Raw genomic sequence first — 20,245 nt, forward strand, 5'->3', positions numbered from 1 at the left:
CTGTAATGGATCGTGTGAGAATTTATTCTTTTGCTTTAGAGGACTCGCTGTTGGCGTATCATCCTCCTGGTGTTCAGGGCTCCGAATGTTCTCTTCAAATCTGTACTCAGCAGATACGATTTTTGTTAATGTTTGGGGATGCGATTGGTTGTTTGGTGCTTTCGCTCTTTTCCCCGCCATTTTGATCGCTCTCAGGTGAGTTGTTTAATGTCTCATGTTCGCAGGCAAGCTGCTCTTCATAGATGTTTGCTGGTCTTCCCTTCTTCACCGGGGTGTTAAGGAGTTGATGGCGATTCATTTCCCCAGATTTGATCGGAGTGCTCGGTACCGCTTCTTTGTCTGACATGCAGGAAGGCTGGTAGCTGGAGCATGAGGAAGCGTCTGAGAGCGCTCCGGCACCATCTTGATTTGCATACATGTGTGCAGAAAGTGATCTAAATCTTCGGTTTGAGCGTTCAGAATCTTTCAGTCTTCTAGACCTAGATTGTCTGTTTCTTTGTGGTCCAAAATAGGTGCTTATTGTGAGGTTTGGTTGGGTGGAAGTTGCTTTTGGAGCTGTATTGCAGAGGAGCTTCTGCTTCACGCGCCATCTCAGTAAGCAGCCAAGCCACTTCCCCCTTTAGTCCCTTTTCTTAACAAAGAAGATCCTTCCATCCACTGGGGATTTGGATGGTCTAATATGACCTTTAGCCAAACTCCTGGTGATATATTCTCGCATGGCTGCTCTTTTTCGGGTTCAGAAAGATTATACAACTGAGATTTGGGCAACCTAGCTCCGGGAACAAGGTTGAAGGGGCAATCATACTACCAATGTGGAAGTAACTCCTGGTTTCCCCTTTCAGAGAATACATCAGAAATAAACGAAGGTATAACTTTAGTGGCTACCACAGAAAGCGAAGTGCTAAGACAGTTGTCGATGCAATAATCACTCCAATCAAGAATCTGTCTCACTTGCCAATCGATGGTAGGGTTATGTTTGCTTAACCATGGTAATCCTAACACCAAGGGAGCAGGTAGACCCTCTAGCACAAAACACGAAATGAATTCTTGATGAAAATTACCCACCTTTAAACGGATGTCCTGCACCATTTGTGATAAACATTTCTGTGTGAGTGGAGCGGAATCAATAGCAAACATCGAAATATTTTTGTTTAATGCACTTGCCAATCCATGCATATGGACAAACTGACCATCAACTAGGTTAACCCCTGCCCCACTGTCAATAAACACTTCAATTCCCACCTTTTTGGAATCTAGCACCACCTCGGCAGACAGGAGATATCAGTTACTACCGGAAAATGACAAAAGTAAATTCTCAGATTTCCAACCCACAACACCAAGAGTGAAATGAGGATTACACACATTTTTTTTTCTTTTTCACCCTGCCGCTGAACATAAGGACATACGTTAACAAAATGTCCCCTTTTTCCACAGAAAAAGCAGTCTCATCTTAAGTCTAAAGTTCTTATCACCAGATCCAGTGGTCACTTCCTCTTAGCTGCATTGGTTTGTCGCCAGACATAAACTCAAGTGTTTCTTTACCCAAAGAGTCGGAGGAGGCCACCACCTTATATGATAGTATGTCCTGAGAGTGAGGAACCTTAGATCTATCCCTCAGACGTCTATCAATACGTACATCATGGGACATGGCCGCCTCCAATGACTCAGAATATTCGTGAAATGCCAGCGCGTCCTTCAGGCTCTCGGATAACCCTTGACAGAATTAACTACGGAGAGCTGGATCATTCCACTCCATATCCGTAGGCCCATCTCCTAAATTTAGAGCAATAGATCTACTCAGAACTCTCTCCCTGCCATAGGCCACGCAACTTAGTTTTGCCCAGGGACATCTGATCTGGGTCATCGTAGATAAGACCTGAAGCTCTCAAAAATTCATCTACCGACCGGAGGGACTGTGACCTGGTCGGCAACAAAAATGCCCAAGATTGAGCATCACCCTTAACTAACAAAATGATTATACCCACTCTTTGACTCTCATCCCCAGTTGAGTTAGGACGTAATCTAAAGTATAATTTGTATGACTCCCTGAACCAAATAAAGTTGTCACTTCCCCTGGAAAATCTGTCCAGGAGAGCGACCTTAGGTTCAGAAGGAAGGAAGGAAAATGAACCGAAACTAGGCCTCACGGCAAGGGAAAGGAAAAGGTCCCCACCTAGGAAACCCTAAACCTAGACCTGACTCCTGTCAGTATAAATAGACTCTGAAGGTGGGAATATTCATACACCGGATACCTAGGCCCTATAAACCCTGAAAATCCCTAGGAGTAGTGACAGGGTCTGAGACCACTGGTTTCCTTCCCAGATGAATGAACCAGCAGCTTCCTGAGGCCTAGGAGACAATGAGCAAAAGGGGAAAACAAAATACAAAGGGGAGTACACTTATTTTCAATAGAAAATGGATGAGCAGGAACTCAGAGGAGGACAACACACCAGCTCTTCCAACTCCAGGCAGATAATATCAACCGCATGGTAAGAAGTGTGAGTCCAGACTAAATAGAGGAATAGTAATGACCACAAGCTACACCTGAAACAAGTGGTGTGGTCATACCAACAACAACACTGCAAAGTGAAAACTAAGAGGCTAAGAGGCTGTCAGATAACCTCAAGTGATGCAAGTCTCTCAGATCTTCTAACCTCTGTAGGAGCAGGGGAGGAGGACGTGACACACCACGCCTAAGTCATCACATCTTCCCCTAAGAACTTCAATGAGAGCTTCATCATTGGTCATGTTGCACCCAAGCTCCACTCCTTTCTGTGATCAACCCCTTCCTCACTGCTTTCTCATTGCCTGATCCTGTCATTAAAAGCAACCAGGGAGGGGCTGGCCACAAAAATGATAATAGTTTGGATGCATCAAGAGCAACAGTGACACCCCTGTTGCACCAAAGGACTAATTTGCATATTAAGAAATAGTATGATAACTCGGGAACGAAGCCTTGGAATCGACAAAAGAAAAACAGCATTTTGACCCATTCCAAACACACAATTATCCAATTTTGTATTTTCAATTTTTACTCCCTGTCTTCCCAGAGCCAAAACTTACCGTATTTACTTATTCATTTGCATACCCTTATGAGGGATTTTGTGGGACAAGTTGTTCTTTCTAGTGGCACCATTTACTGTTGCATACAATGTAGTGGGAAGCTGTAAATAAAAATTCCAAGTTGGTGGAATTGTGAAAAATTCTGCCAAGTTTTTATGGGTTTTCTAATCACTGCATTCCCTATACAGTAAAACGGACCCATGTCCTTAATTCTCTAGGTCAGTATGATTACAGCAATGCTATATTTATATAGTTTTTCTTGTGTTTTAATACCTAAAAAGTAAATAAAAACTTTGGGGGAAAAAATATTATTTTCTTTTCATCACCATATTCTTACCCCCTTATAACTTTTTTTATTTTTACATCTACGAAGCTGTGTGAGCACTCGCTTTTTGCAGGGCGATCTGTATAGGAACATAGCTGTGGCAGCCTTGGATGCTTTATAGGGACAGAGCCTGCCATAGTAAATAAATGGTTCCCAAGACTGCCACCAGGGGGAGTGGTTCCAGCCCTGGGTGCGCAACGCTTCCTTGTTTTTAGCACTCAGATGTCATGGGCACATTTGGGGCATATGTGGGGTTAAATGTCAGCAATCAGCGTCAGTGCCAATCACAGATATTATTACCACTCCAGAGCAGACAACATCTTTATTTTTTTTTTAAGCTTTTATTTAACATTTTTCAAGTTAATACACCAATCCCAAAAGGGAAAAAAATCAGATCCAATTGCCAGTCACACATGCAAGCAAGACCAGACAGAATCATCAATGACAAAAATGTACAACAGTACGAGATACAAATGCAATTAATTACAGCACATCATTGTTGTCACAAAAAAAAAAAAAAAAAAGGAGAACAAAGGTCTGTACTCACTCACTCCACAACCACACACACAGCCACACACTTGGGTGATGCAGTCCCAACCAACAGTGGGCCTCAGACCGTACCCTCCGCTTGCACCCATATACCCCAGATTTTGTCAAAACGATCAGGGGCTCCTCTCGCTTCATACGTCAATTTGTACATCTGAAGATCCTTGTTAATAAGTTGCACCCACTGATTCACCGTGGGACACTTGGGAGGTTTCCAATTCAAAAGTATGTTTTTCCTACCATAGAACATTAATAATCGTAACAATATTCTAGTATACTTGGATGGAGTCGCCTCCGCAACTAATCCCAACACGCATATGATAGGATCGCAGATTCCTGGTAGGCCCAACTTATCACTAATGAAGTTGCACACCCCTTTCCAGTACACTTGTAGAGATGGACACAACCAGACCATGTGGAAAAAGGATCCACTATCACCACCACATCTGACACACCCAGGACTCGGTATCTGACGCATCTGGTATAGACGCACCGGGGTCAGATATACCCTATGCATCCACTTGACCTGAATAAGCTGATCTCGAGCGCTCACGACAGACCTCCTCCACCCCAGACGCCATTCCTCCAAATGAGAGTCCTCCAACTCTGGGATATCCGTCGACCACTTCACAAATGATCGCCGAATAGGAGATTCCTGCATCTTAATAATTTCACCATAAAAGGAAGAAATCGGTTTATATGGCTGTACCCTCCTAGCTATTGATTCTAGAGGGCCGCACTCCAAGCTCAAGGTCAAGGAGTGGAACTGTTTATCACAAGCATGTCTCAGTTGGAGGAACCGATAAAAACACGTCTGAGGCAACAGGAAGTCCGACCGCGAACTCTCAAAAGAGCGAAAGACCCCCTCCTGGAACAGCTGTGTCAAGTACCTAAGCCCCTTCCTAGGCCAAAATTCAAAATCTGGCAAATGTAAAAGCTCAGGGAGGTGCTTGTTACGCCATAGTGGGATATATGGAGACCAGATGTCCCCTGCTTGAGTATCCATATGTGTATCCACAAACCTCGCCCAGGCCTCTATAACTGTCACCATAGCCTCCGTGTATCTCCCCTTGAACAAAACTCCACCTCCCCTATAAACCAAGTTCGTTAGAGCTTCATATGAGCCAACCAGCGCTGCCTCCAGCACCACCGCTGGATTGTTGGGGTCTGCTCTAATCCACCAGGATGCGTACATCAGGCGTGTCGCAATATAATAAACATATAGGTCGGGAAGTTGCAAACCCCCCTGTAAGTAGGAGGCTTTCAACGTCTTCCTTGCTATCCTAGGGGCCCGATGGCACCATAAGAATCGGGTCGTGACCTTGTCCAAGGCATCAAAGTGGGACTTCGGGACCCTCACTGGAGCCGCTCTATATACGTATAATAATTTCGGTAACAACACCATTTTAAAGATGCTAATCCTGCCTATTAAAGACAAGGGGAGATTTTCCCAGGCCTCTAACTTGCGCGTGACATATTCCATAGTGGGCCTCAAATTTAGATGAGAGAACTGCCGAGGATCTCTATGTACATGTATCCCCAAATAAAGGAAGCTATCTACCACCTTCAGGGGGGATACCGGAGAGATATCCACTCCCTCCTCCGTGTCCACCATACACAGACTGGATTTGGCCCAGTTCACTCGTAGTCCTGAATATCTACCATACCCATTTACCACATCTAGCAGGGTTTCTAAGGAGGGACCAGGGTCCGCTAAGTAGACCAACAGGTCATCCGCGTATAGCGATACTTTCTCTTGTATCCCAGCTATCGTCCACCCTTCTATCAAAGAGCTATTATTGATCAACTGCGTAAGAGGTTCCATTATCAGAGCGAACAGCAACGGGGACAGGGGGCAGCCCTGCCTCGTACCCCTAAATAGCCTAAAAGGTCGGGAAAGAAAGCCATTTACTCTGATGCGCGCTGTAGGCGCCTGATACAATAATTGAACCCACTGAATAAAGGAGGGAGGGAAGTTAAGGCGGGACATTGTTTCCCAAATAAAATGCCACTCTACCGAGTCAAAAGCTTTCTCATTATCAAGAGAAGCCAGGGCTCTTGAACCCACATTATCATGCCTGACCTGCAAGTTCGTAAATAATCTCCTAAGGTTGATATCAGTTGTCTTCCCAGGCATAAAGCCAGATTGGTCAGGATCAATAATAGATAAGACTACCCTACTAAGTCTCTTGGCCAAGATTTTAGCCAAGATTTTGGCATCAGTATTCAGTAGGGAAATAGGTCTATATGACGCACAGTGGTCCGGAGGCTTCCCAGTTTTATGAATCACCACAATGGTAGCCTCTCCAAAGGATGAAGGCAAACCACCGGCCTCATACGCATAATTGAACAGTTTCAATAGACGTGCAGAGTGCATCTCAACATCCAATCTGTACCATTCGACTGGGAACCCATCCGGACCAGGTGATTTCCCCACTGCCATATCCCCAATCGCCGCCTTAATTTCTTCTACATCAATAGCAGCCTCTAAAAAATTACTATCCGTCCTTGCAACTGGTGTGAGGGGGATGGTATGAAGGAAGGATCGGATCTCGTCCGGGGACAACCCAATTTTGGAGCTATACAGATCCGCATAAAATTGAACAAAATGGTCACATATGTCCTCCGGCCGGTATACCCTCACGCCATCCCCGCAAGTGATGTGCGGGACCACTGTCTGAGGCGACTCAGTCCTAGCCAGGAACGCTAAGGCACTCCCATTCTTATCCCCATCAGCAAATAATAAACGCCTTTGATATAATAACTTCTTCTGGGTATATTCTGTCAGGTGTAGACTAAGTTTCCTCTGAGCCTCATCCCATAACCTACGGCTTTCCCCATCTGGATTTGCAATAAAAGCCTGCTCTTTCTCTACCACCTCCCCCTCTAACTTAGTCCTAGTAACACTTATCTCCTTCCTATACGTTGCTATTGCTTGAATCAGAGTACCCCTCATTACCACCTTGAAGGCATCCCACTCTGTCAACGGGTTAGTTGAGCCCTCATTGAGATCCCAGTAGTCCTTCATTCCTTGCTGTACCACCCAAAGAACTGGTAGGACCTCCAGCCATTTACTATTGAGTCTCCATACTCTCTCAGCTGGTGCAATGGGCTGCTTCAGAACCACCAACAGGGGGGCATGATCAGAAATACCTCGTGGCAAATAGTCAGCCACCACCAGAGCGGGCAATAGATCTCTACTAAGGAAAACTAAGTCTATCCGTGAAAGCGTTGCATGCGGGGCAGAATAACAGGAATATTGGCGTAATCCCGGGTGCAAGTACCTCCAACCCTCTGTTAAATCAAATACATCCGCCCAGGAGCTTAACGCCTCAGTATGGGCATCACTAGGGCGAAGCCGATCTAATGACCGGTCTAGTGTCGCGTTGTAATCCCCAAATGCAATCAGAGGCGCCGGGGGCATAGATGCTACTCTCCTCATAATCTCATCCAAGATTTCCCTACGAAAGGGAGGGGGAATATAAATACCCACCACAAGATAGTCAATGCCCCTGATTGCAACATGGATAATCACAAAGCGCCCCATCGCATCAGTATACACAGAATATGACCGGAAAGGAAGGGATTTTGCTACCAGAATGGACACTCCTCTGGCCCTAGAATTGTAAACAGCGTGGTATGCCGAGCCCACCCAGGGCTTCTTTAACGCCAAAAGTTTCCGCCCCTGCAAATGTGTCTCCTGCAATATCAGAACGTCCGGATTGTGGTTTCTCAGAAAATTAAAGACCAGTGATCTTTTAATCTTGTCATTGAGACCCCTGACATTCCAAGAGACAAATCGACATACCGACATCATGGCGGCTTGTTAAGGCAATAACCCCAGAAGTAACCGCACCACCCAAGCCATACACTCACACAGTCATACCATCTTCCCCAACTTAGAACCAGAGCCCCAAAATAAGCCCGTACCGACAGGCAATGCCCCCCACCCTGCCCAGATGCCCCCAACTTATCCAAGCCTAATAACCCTCCCCCCATTTACCTCGTTAATAGAAAAGGGGAAAACGAGACCCCGTTTTTAACCCCACTGCTCTAGGTAAACCCTAAACTGAACCTATGCAGCAGGTAACCTCAACCATCACACATTCAGCTCCGATGATATTGCGAACATCTGAAAACATACGGTGAGACACCCCAAAACATCAGATATGTAGCATTCAGCCCCTTCCGGTCAAGCCAGTCCGATGCCTCTTCAGGGGTGGCAAAGAATTTCACCTGCTCTCCCTCCTGCACTCTAAGCCGTGCCGGATACATCATGGCATACATAAGTCCCTTCTCTCTTAGTCGGGCCCTCACCGCCGCAAACTGCCTACGTTGCTTCTGCACTTCTGCAGAAAAGTCCGGGTAGAAGGAAATCCGGGTGTTGTCAAAATGAATGTCCTTCAGTCAGCGAGCTGCTGCCAGGATAGCATCACGGTCTCTATAATTAAGGACCTTGAAGATAAAAGGACGAGAAGGTGCTCCCGGAGGCAGGGGACGAGTGGGAATCCTGTGGGCCCGTTCCACCGCAAAAGTCCCTGAGAGATTTATCGGATCAAAGATTTGCTTTATAAGACGCTCCACAAACTCCTCAGGAGAGGGCCCCTCTGCTCTTTCGGGTAACCCCATAATGCGGATATTATTCCGTCTGTTACGGTTCTCGGCGTCTTCTACCTTTGCCATCAGAGTCTTGACTTGATTCTGCAGAGCGTTTATCGCAGAGTCATCACGCTGAACCCTGTCCTCCACGTCACTCACCCTCCTTTCCACTTCAGTTGTTCTCTCTCTAATTTTCTCTATATCATGTCTGAGGAGAGTGAGATCGGCCTGGACATGGTCAATTTTAACCGTGAGCGCCGTCTGGCAGGTAGTGATGGCCGCCATAACTTTCGCAAGGTCCACTGCTGAGTGCCCAGAGGAGGTCCCAGCCTCCCGATCATCTGTTTGGCTCATGTTGTCCAGCATTAGTTTAGGTGGAATAGCTGTGCTCGAGGTGCCCGTTTTCCGGCCCATAAGGTGATCAGCCCTCCACCGGCAATAGGAGTACTGGCCCTTTAATCAGCACCCTCACACAGGGGTAACAGGACAGCAGCTGCACCACTCGCCAGAAAAATTGTCTTCTTCGAATCAGAGGGCACTTGTCCCACAGCTGCAGGCAAGCCGCACGCTGCACCCGATACAACCAGGAGAACAAGGGTCCCGCGCCAGTTCTGGAGCGCGAAGAGGACCGTCCCCAGCGTCACCGGTAAGATGGCGCCCGCACCACCAGACACGTGGGGAGCCGCCGGCAGTCCAGTAAGGGAGGAGGGAGAGAGCCCGGGAGTCACACCAACCTGCAGCTCCAGACTCCACCCGATCACCAGAACTGGTGAGTAGAATCCTGTAGCGTCCCCACTTCCCCCGCTCTCACCGAGGGGTCCGTAGCACAGGGAACCGCTCCGTTCACAGGCCTCACTCAAAGGGATCCCGCAGACAGTGACCGCAGCAGCTACGGTCCAGAAAGCCCGGCTAACGGTAAACCGCGAGGCTGTGAATCACCTAGGGGTGTTTCTATCCGGTCAGATGCACAGACGATCAGGATAATACAGGATAGTGGCGGAGCTGAAACGACTTGCGTCCTCACACCATGACAGTCAGGCCACGCCCCCCCCCCAGACAACATCTTTAAAGAGTAAACATCTGTAGATGTTGTCAAGGGGTTAATCAGGTGAACCTTAGCTGTGTGTCTTTGCAAAAAAGTTGACAGGTCTATAGTGACAGATTCCCTTTAAGTTAGTTTGGCTAATGTTCGTTTTTAAGTTTTCATTTTTTGCTCCCACTTTCCAAAAGCCATAATATTTTAGATTTTCTGTTCACATAACCATATCAGGACTTATTTTTGTTGCGGGACAATTGTAATTTTTAGTGGGGGCATCAAATTTACCATAGGTTGTATTGGAAAATGGTAAAATAATTATTTGTGGGCGAATGGGAAAAAAAACATTTTTTTTTTTTTGTGTTAACTGATCACTGTACACTAAAAATGAGATCTGTATTTTGCGAGTTAGTATGATTACTGTGATAGCATACAGACATAACTTTTAATTTTTTTGTCTACAGAACTGTGAGGAGGGCTAATTTTTTTTACAGGGGAGACCAATACATTTTATTTAATTACTTTTTATTTAAAAAAAATTGGGGGGGGGGGGGGGGAGCAACATGACCTAAAAAGAGCAAATCGGCAATTTTTTTCTGTTACAGCATTTTTTATTGTTTATTTTTCTAGGTAAATATGGGAAGGGAGGATGATTTAGAATTTTTTATATATAATTTTTTTATAACTCTCTTTATTAAGGCAATGAAACAAAGAAAGTATATAATGCAATACAATCCCTATGCTCCAGATTGCCAGACCAGAGATGACTCTTTCTAAGAATGTTGTGTTCCGTAGAAAATGTTCAGACTAGGTCCCCTCTCATTTGGGCTTCCAAATACGATTTGGTTTGTACCAAGGGGGGAATTAATTCGCTTATCTCTGCTTCTGACAGAACAGCTTCAATAAATTTCCTCCCTCTGCTATTGTCGCTCCGGTAATGTCATCTTGATTTTTTGGAATATACATTGTTGTGGAACGAAGAGAATTCTTATATTCCATATTTTTTGTATATTATGTATCGTTTGTTCCCATAATTATTTCAGACTCACACAATCCCATAGACCATGCAACTTTAATGATATAAGATACAATAAAATGCAATAGTGATTGATATATCTAATCACATTGAAAAGTGTGTAAAAATAGGTAAAAATGAAATATAAAAAAAAAACGCATGTGCGTTTTCGTTGCGGTTTACATGCGTTTTTTTTACTTTCTACATTCCCTCTATAAGGGACATGGTTTCTATATTTCTGGAACTTCTGTGTGTTTTCTTTGTGTGCTGCCATAACGTTTTTGGTTAATATAGTTGTTTTGTTGTATTGACGGGTATTATCAATTTGGTAGGAGTTTGGGAAGGAAGCCTAGAGAACATAATACACAATTTAACGTACCAATTGCAGATAGATATGAAACCTTAGCCTACCCACATTTTTCAGACAGGACACCGCCTCATCACAGGATACGTTCACATCAAGACAAACACCAATCACCAGAACCAAGACGGTATCAAACATCACCAATGAGACACAACTACAATTTAAGACACAGAACACAACTAAATTGGGATCAAAGAAAATACCCACAGAACACCTATCAAGAGAGGAATACATCTCAAACCCAAAACAGGGAGAACACATATCGGTCCCATTATCACCATCACCAAGACACACCGGACACAAGAAATAAAGAACGCAAATGGGAAAAGGGGCAGAGAGAAAAAAGAAAAAATTACAGGAACTAACTACAAATAATGATAATGCTATCATAAATCTAAGTTTGATCAAATTAACAGCAGCCCAACAAACAAAACAAAGGACAAAAATTTGCACCTACGGCTAAATTAACCACTTAAGGACTCAGCCCTATTTCACCTTAAGGACTTAGCCATTTTTTGCAAATCTGACCAGTGTCACTTTAAGTGCTGATAACTTTAAAACGCTTTGACTTATCCAGGCCATTCTGAGATTGTTTTTTCGTTACATATTGTGCTTAATGACACTGGTAAAATGAAGTAAAAAAAAAAAAAATCTTTTTTATTTATAAAAAAATACAAAATTTACCAAAAATTTGTAAAAACTTGCAAATTTCCAAATTTCAATTTCTCTACTTCTATAATACATAGTAACACCTCCAAAAATAGTTATTACTTTACATTCCCCATATGTACTTTATGTTTGGATCATTTTGGGAAATTTAATTTTTGGGGGGATGTTACAAGGCTTAGAAGTTTAGAGCAAAGAACTGATCCCCTAAGAAGAGGACAGAGGGAATAAAACTTAACATTTAATAAGTAAAGGTTAAAATAAATGGCGCAAAAAAGGAACTATTCAAAAAAAGACATAAGACAAGCCCGTGTGGGCCTAGACAATTGCAAGATGGTGCCAATATGAATAAAAAGGAACGCTCTCACCCATGACGAACACGATGGGAAGGACTCATCAGGGGGGTGCCATGTCGGGATCCCAAGGAGTGCGTCTTCCAATTCTTTCGGATTACGGTTACTGGAAACCATGCAAGGAAGATGTCAAGAGAGGAGTTGCTGCAAGGATAGGCAGTGGTCGGGAACGATATCCCTAATCAGGCCCTTATGCAGGGAAGGGGCTATTGATACCCTGCCTACCTACACGGAGTACTCGCCCCGCAAGGAGCGACCCCATCCAGATACCTGTCCCTGGTGGAGGCCGGTATCCCTAGTGTACCCTAAAAAAATTCCCGACGTGTTACGTTTCATTACACAAAACTCATCAGGGGAAGTATGCATTCAAGGGTAGCAGGCAAACCAAGCCTGTAGTTAAAGTGGAATAGCAAAAATAGCAACAGTTAAAGCCATAAGGCTAAAGACATTGAGCTAGGCCAATAAGGCCGATGTGGCTCAGAAAAAGAGCTGGAATGGACCAGTGGGACCAAACAGGCTAAAAAAACAATGGCCGGGCCAGTGGGACCAGACAACAAAAATGTATGCACAGATGGACCTATAGTGCTTGCATGCCAGTGGGCTGCATCAGCACAGAGATGTAGAGCATATGGTTGTAATGACCGGTGTCACGCACAGAGAGGAAAACAGGGAAAGCCCTGCCTAAGGGAGAGGGAAAGGTGGTGACCCCTAACTCACCTTGCGGCTGGCACCTGACTGCCCTGACGTCCCTAGACGGGTTCCTCACCCGTGCGGCGATCACGTGCCTAAACCCTGGCTTTCCCTGAAATGAGCCCTAGATAGTGAACAGGCCGGTGGGATCGCTAGTCCTCACCACTGCACTAAGAGGACAGACAAACACAGACAAACACAAACACCCAGGTGGACGACAACAACTGTCCACAAAGGTCCAACAGGGATCCGGAGGGTAGCGTTCTGAATCAACAGTCAGAGAACGCAGCAACACAGCTCCAGTGGGTCAGGATAGATGTCCAGGCAGGAAGCTCTATCTCTGGCAACCAGAGAAGTGTGAGAGAGGAATATAAGGAGGTTTGGGAGTGCTGGACAAGGAACAGCTGAGGAGAAGGAGCTACGGATCCCTGAGTGAGCCAAAAGGGTTTGCAAAGCAAACCCAGAAAGCTACCATAAGGAAAACAGCCCTATCTTAAATAGAGCGTGCAGCCAACCGCTGCGACTTCCTGACCCCGGGTATAACGGAGTCAGGCGTGGTTCTCAATACCCTCGTGACAATGGTGTATCGAGGTCCCTGTGGGGCCCAAAGCGTTTGGTGCGTGATATAGGGCTTGTCAAAATAGAGATACAATTAAAAAATTTCACTTTTTTGGCAGATTTTCCATTTAATTTAATACGTTTTTTTTTCCAGTTACAAAGCAAGGGTTAACAGCCAAACCAAACTCAATATTTATGTCCTTGATTCTGTAGTTCACAGAAACACCCCATATGTGGTCGTAAACTGCTGTACGGACACACGGCAGGGCGCAGAAGGAAAGGAATGCCATACGGTTTTTGGAAGGCAGATTTTGCTGGACTGGTTTTTTTGACACCATATCCCATTTGAAGCCACCCTGATGCACCCCTAAAGTAGAAACTCCCAAAAAGTTACCCCATTTTAGAAACTATGGGATAGGGTGGCAGTATTGTTGGTACTAGTTTGGGGTACATATGATTTTTGGTTGCTATATATTACACTTTTTGTGAGGAAAGGTAACAAGAAATAGCTGTTTTGGCACCGTTTTTATTATTTACAACATTCATCTGACAGGTTAGATCATGTGATATCTATATAGATCAGGTTGTCACGGATGCGGTGATACCTAATATGTATACTTTTTTTTTTATTTATGTAAGTTTTACACAATAACAGCTTTTTTAAAACAAAAAAAATGATGTTTTTAGTGTCTCCATATTCTGAGCCATAGTTTTTTAATTTTTGGGGCGATTGTCTCAGGTAGGGGCTCATTTTTTGCGGGATGAGGTAACGGTTAGTTTGGTACTATTTTGGTGGGCAAACGCCTTTTTGATTGCTTGCTGTTGTACTTTTTGTGATGTAAGGTGACCCAAAAATGGTTTATTTGGTTTATTTATATTTTTTAGGGGGCTGGATCTCACAAGCTCGTCACCAGAAGGCAGCTCGATGCAGGCATCGCGCTGTCTTCCATGCCATCGGGTCCCCCCTACAGCCGCATAGGGACCTGATAGCACCGTCACACGTCGCCGCAAACTGCATGTAAAGCTGCAATCCGCAGGTCTAAATTGACCTGCGGTTTGCGGCGATTGCCGACACGGGGGGTCACGGGATTCCCCCTGGCATTGTGACAGGATGCCCGCTGAATAATTTCAGTGGACATCCTGTTCCTATTAACCCCTACCGTGCCGCAATGTAGTTTTAAAGTTATGACGTACCGGTACGTCATGGGTCCTTAAGGACTCGAAAACATGCCGTACCAGTATGTCATAAGTCCTTAAGGGGTTAAGTAAATTTGATACATTTATTGGAGTCGAAAAATTCATTAGAAAGGTTTGCCTCAAAAAATATTTAATCAAAAACCCAATAATAACAAATTGTATAAAACAAGATATATATATACACACACACATAGAAATCTGAAACAAAAAACAAAGATGTACCCAAGGCAAGAAATAGGCCACGAAATAGCGTCATTCAAGAAAGATTTAAAAGCAGACATCAGAAAAATGAAAGAACACCCCAACAGAAGAAAAAATTTGAGTCCAGAAGAATTCAAAGCTATAAAACAACTCCAAGAACAGGAAAACATTATTATTAGGTCTGCTGATAAAGGAGGCGCAATAGTAATTCTAGATTCACAACAATATGACACAGAATGTACAAGACAACTTGTAGATGATAACACGTATCAAAAATTGGACAAAAATCCTACCAATGAGTACAATAAAGCATTAATAAAATTTTCTAGAAAAGGATTAGACACAAATATTCTACAAGAACAAGAATATAAATCTTGTTCTTTCAGCACTGCAAGATTTAAAGGGGTTGTCTCACTTCAGCAAATGGCATTTATCATGGAGATAAAGTTAATACAAGCAACTTACTCATATATTGTGATTCCCATATTGCTTCCTTTGCTGGCTTGATTCATTTTTCCATCACATTATACAGTGCTCTTTTCTATGGTTACGACCACCATGCAATCCATCATCAGTGTCGTCCTTGCACACTATAAGAAAAAGTGATGGCTTATTTGGTGGCAGGACCGTGGGAGCACACCTAGGCTGGTGCTTTTTTCCTATAGTGTGCAAACGCATCCATCAGTGCTGGATTTCAGGGTGGTCATAACCATGGAAACAAGCAGCATACAATGTGATGGAAAAATGAATACAGCCAGCAAAGGAAGCAATAAGGACAATCATAATACATTAGTAAGTGGCTTCTATTAACTTTCTCTACATGATAAATGCCACTTGCTGAAGAGAGACAACCCCTTTAATCCTTTCCTTTTGCTCTCAGTCCAGCTGATCAGCCTCCCAATTTAGCTGGCCTGTCTACTGATTCTGCTCCTTGCCGTCTGCCCCAACCTTGGAATTGTGGCCTGGAATACGAACAAACTCTGCCTGCCCTAACCTTGGAATTGCTATTTAGAGTAGTTTGCATTGGTGTCTCTGACCCCTGTGGGTCAGCAGCCAACTACACAAGGACTATTCTAGGAGGTAGCAGCCTGGCTTGTTCCCTGCGACGAAGTCCAGATCCCTGTATAGGTATTACAGGGTGAATACCAGCGGACCACCAGGACAACGTCCTTAGGGTTTCTAACAAACTTACCTGTCCGGGAACCAGCGGTCCAATCCTCATCCTCGGCATGGCCACACCAGGAGAGACATACTGCTGAGCCATGCCCCCTGATGATGCAACACAGCATCCTTAGCAGCAGGATGCAATGCTCTGTTTCTCCCTGCAGTGTGTGTGTGATGGGAGAGATTATCAGTGGGCTGATTGCTCAGCTGCTCAATTACTGTGTGCTAGTGTTTCTGACTAATGGAGCGCCTAGTCATGACCATGGTTCTGATCCTGGGACTTGGAACTCTATTTAAATTCCTTCCTGGCCATACAACAGTGCTATTGATAGTCGTTGGCTCACTAGCTAGGTTCCTTGTTCCCTGTTCCTTCATTGCTAATTGATTCCTCTTTGTCTCTGACCCCAGCTAGTTTTTCTGACCACTCTCTGTCACGGTACCTTCTGTGACAGAGCTTAGAAGATCAGAGAGACTGACTGCAGGTGAGGTTAACTGACAGTCTCTTGATTCTCAGTGTTGTTGTTTGGTAATGACCACACGTCTTGTCAGGTGCAGCTGGCGGTCATTACTGCTTTCTTATTTAGTTTGGTTTCACACTTCATACCATGTGGTCGATATTCTCTGCTTGGATTTGGAACAGTTGGTGTGTGGACCTTACCTGTGTTCCTGCTCATCCATTTTCTATAAGATAAGTTGTACTTCTCTTGTATTTGGTTGTTCCCTTGTGCTTGTTGTTACTAGGCTTCATGAAGATGCTGGTTCGTTCACCTGGGAAGGAACCAGTAGTCTCATTCCCTTTCACTACCTTCAGGGCATCTCAGGGCTCCTAGGGTTTAGGTTCCAGCGTATGTATTTTCCCACCTTCAGGGTCTATACATACTGACAGTAGTCAGGGCCAGATCCAGGGGTTTCCTAGGAGGTGACATTTCCTTTCTCCCTCGCCTTGAGGCCTAGTTCTTTGTCCTCTCCCTTCTGTTGTCCCTACTCTCCCCATTATTCGTGACACTGTCTTACATTTTGGTACTTCGTAGCCCGTCTGGTTCTGACCCATTTCTGATGACTCTGGTATTGTTTGTCTGTCTTTGTTTGTTAGTCCGTCTCTACGCTTATATACCGTTGGAACCATCGACCAGTTGTGGTCTAGGTATCTAGGGCTTCTACTGCAAGTAGTTAGGGAAAGCAGGCTGGGTACTAGCCTTAGGGCTCACTGTTCTTGTCTGTCCCTACCGATAGTCATTATAGGTTTAGCCTACATTTCCAGGAAGGTAAATAAATTAGTTGAGGTGAACAACAGGAATAATATGTGAATTGTAAAGAATTACTCTGATGAAGATCAATCTCTTCAAACCACAAGGGGTAGATAAGTTCTAGGTCTCTTTACAGAACAAAAGAACACAATGTTTGAAAAACCACAGTCATAATTCATGGAATAATCCACCAATATATTCAGAATAAAGAGACTCGGCCACTTCTCTGGCATCTCTTGAAAGTACTGGGAAATTATGAAGACTGCGGAATCGGACTCAATCCTTTCCCATTTTGTAGGCCAGTGTTTCCCAACCAGTGTGCCTCCAGCTGTTGCAAAACTACAACTCCCAGCATGCCCGCACAGCCAAAGGCTGTCCAGGCATGCTGGGAGTTGTAGTTTTGCAACAGCTGGAGGCACACTGGTTGGGAAACACTGTTGTAGGCCACTAGCCAATCCAGATGGTGGAGAGAAGGTTGACAGCTCTCTCTTTGGAGGACTTTCCTCATCTTTCTTCCCTACTTATTCTTCAGAGGAAGAGAAAAGTTATGGACAGCCCAGTGGCTGACCCCTCAAAAAAGAAAATACTAGTCGTTACATCACTGGGCCTGCGGTAAACAGCGAGACGGCCATGGCACTACTGCCAGCGGATAGATCATCAGTTTAAAAGAACTGCAGAACCCCTTTAAGGCCTCTTTCACACGGGCGTCATATTTTTGGCCCGGATAAGAGGCGGGTTCATTGCGGGAACACGCGCGATTTTTCAGCGCGAGTGCAAAACATTGTAATGCGTTTTGCATGCGCGTGAGAAAAATCGCGCATGTTTGGTACCCAAACCCGAACTTCTTCACAGAAGTTCTGGCTTGGGATTGATGTTCTATAACATGGTTATAAGGGAAAATAATAGCATTCTGAATACAGAATGCTTAGTAGGGGATCAATTGAGGGTTAAAAAAATAATAATATTAACTCACCTTCTCCTCTTGATCGCGTAGTTCCCGATCTCTTCTTTACTTTAATGATGAACTACCGGCTAGGACCTGTAGTGACGTCAGATCACATGCTCCAAGCACATGGTTCATCACCGTGGTGATGGACCATGTGATCTGACGTCACCACAGGTCCTTTAGCCCACAGTTCATCATTAAAGAAGTGACCGGGAACTACGCGATCAAGAGGAGAAGGTGAGTTAATTTTTTTTAAAATTGTTTAACCCTCAATTGATCACCTACTAAGCATTCTATATTCAGAATGCTATAATTTTCCCTTATAACCATGTTATAAGGGAAAATAATACAGTGAATAGACTGTCACCTAGCAACCATGCGTGAAAATTGCACCGCATCAGCACTTGCTTGCGGATGCTTGCGATTTTCACGCAACACCATTCATTTCTATAGGGCCTGCGTTACGTGAAAAACACAGAATATAGAGCATGCTGCGATTTTCATGCAACGCACAAGTGATGCGCGAAAATCACCGCTCATGTGAACAGCCCCATAAAAATGAATGGGTCCGGATTCAGTGCGGGTGCAATGCGTTCAACTCGCGCATCGCAACCGCGCGGAATACTCGCCCGTGTGAAAGGGGCCTAAGGGTTTTGTGCAAAGTTTTAAACTTCTCCCCTATTCACAAGATAGGAGAGAGCATCTGACTGGTGGGGGAACCAACCACTGGCACTCAGTGGAAGACCACACGACTGCTACAGAGAGGGGAGGGGGCCAGCACTAAACTGATTCTTTTGTTCCTGACAGGAAAACGCGGCATTTTCATGCAGTTTCCATTGCTGTCAATAGTACCTGTATATTGTATACTAAAATATTATGATAAGGGTAGTAATGATTGAGCTGTATGGGTGAGATGGGGGGGGGGGCTTGCCTATGTATGAGCTACAAAGGGTAGACTTGGGGTAGGTATGAATGAACTGTATGGGGGAGATTTATCTATCTAGTCATGCAGTTGTCTGCTGTAAATACATACAAGTCAGATAAATTGGATGGGGCCAAGAGGAACTTTTTTTATATCAATTTATTTTTCTATTAAAATTTCGTTAACTAAAATTTTTTTTATAATTCATCTGAAAATCTGGGGCATTGTGCTTTGCTTTCCATGTTGCCTGGGAGTACTCGGCACATGCGGACTGGGTGGGGAATGGGGCAATACCATGCTCCATCCATCTCTACGGAACTACTAGAGATTTCTGATTGCTGTACTCCGTTCCTCTTTGACAATCCCACAGAGGTGAATGGAGTGGTAGGGCACATGTTCTACCACCGTTCCATTCATAATGGGAGACAAGGACATGTCTTACAGATCCCCTAGGTCGGACATCCACGATCTCTCTCCCCTATCTTGTGGATAGGGAATGTTTAAATCTTGCTACAAACTCTTTAAAGGACTTTTCCCATTAACACAGGATCGGTGATTATATGATGGCAGGGGGTCCGTCTGCAACTATCTACGGTACTTCCAAATAGAGCACTCTGTTAGCTCCATCTGCAGTCTCTTAGAACTGAATGCAGCAGTGCTCACATACGCACATTACCGCTGCATTCACACAGGGAACTCCCTTCGTTGCGTTTCCTGAGGTCAGCCCCCCTATGACCATAGCTTTATTACTTAGGCAACAATTATTTTGTTCTATCGGCAGATAAGCCGAAGTGTCAGTCAGTTGTTTGTCTTTCTCTTCTCGAGGAATGATTGATCAGGCACAAGACACGACCATTAGAAGAAGGTAAGTACTTTATTGGTGTAAATTCTTCAAGTAGACAACGCGTTTCAGGGTTCAGGGACCCCTTTTTCAAGTACGAGAGAAAATTACATTGTACCTTTGGTATGGGTGTGAGATATTTTGGACACTTGCAATTTTGCACCAGCATCACCAACAGCTCTGATTCGAGGTGGTCGGAGTATTGAGCGGCTGGACGCGCTATGACGGCATGGTCAGCAGCTGTGAAGAAGAAAGAAACCGATGCTCAGGTTTATGGGGAATCAGTGGCAATAAACGAACGAGTTACCTTACATGCACGGCCAGCTTTACTGATGGGCTTCCCCCAGATTCCCTAGCTTTTCTGCAGCACTTCTTCGCTTACCATAATATGGTTCCTACTGTGTATTTCTGAGATAATAGGATGTGAATGACAACTGTGCAGTGCTACAAATATGTTGGTGCCATATAAGCAATGGAAAGTACATCAATAACCATAGAAAGGCTCTATTATT

This window comes from Bufo gargarizans, chromosome 8 (genome assembly GCF_014858855.1).
Source record: "Bufo gargarizans isolate SCDJY-AF-19 chromosome 8, ASM1485885v1, whole genome shotgun sequence".
In the NCBI taxonomy this organism is placed as follows: Eukaryota; Metazoa; Chordata; class Amphibia; order Anura; family Bufonidae; genus Bufo; species Bufo gargarizans.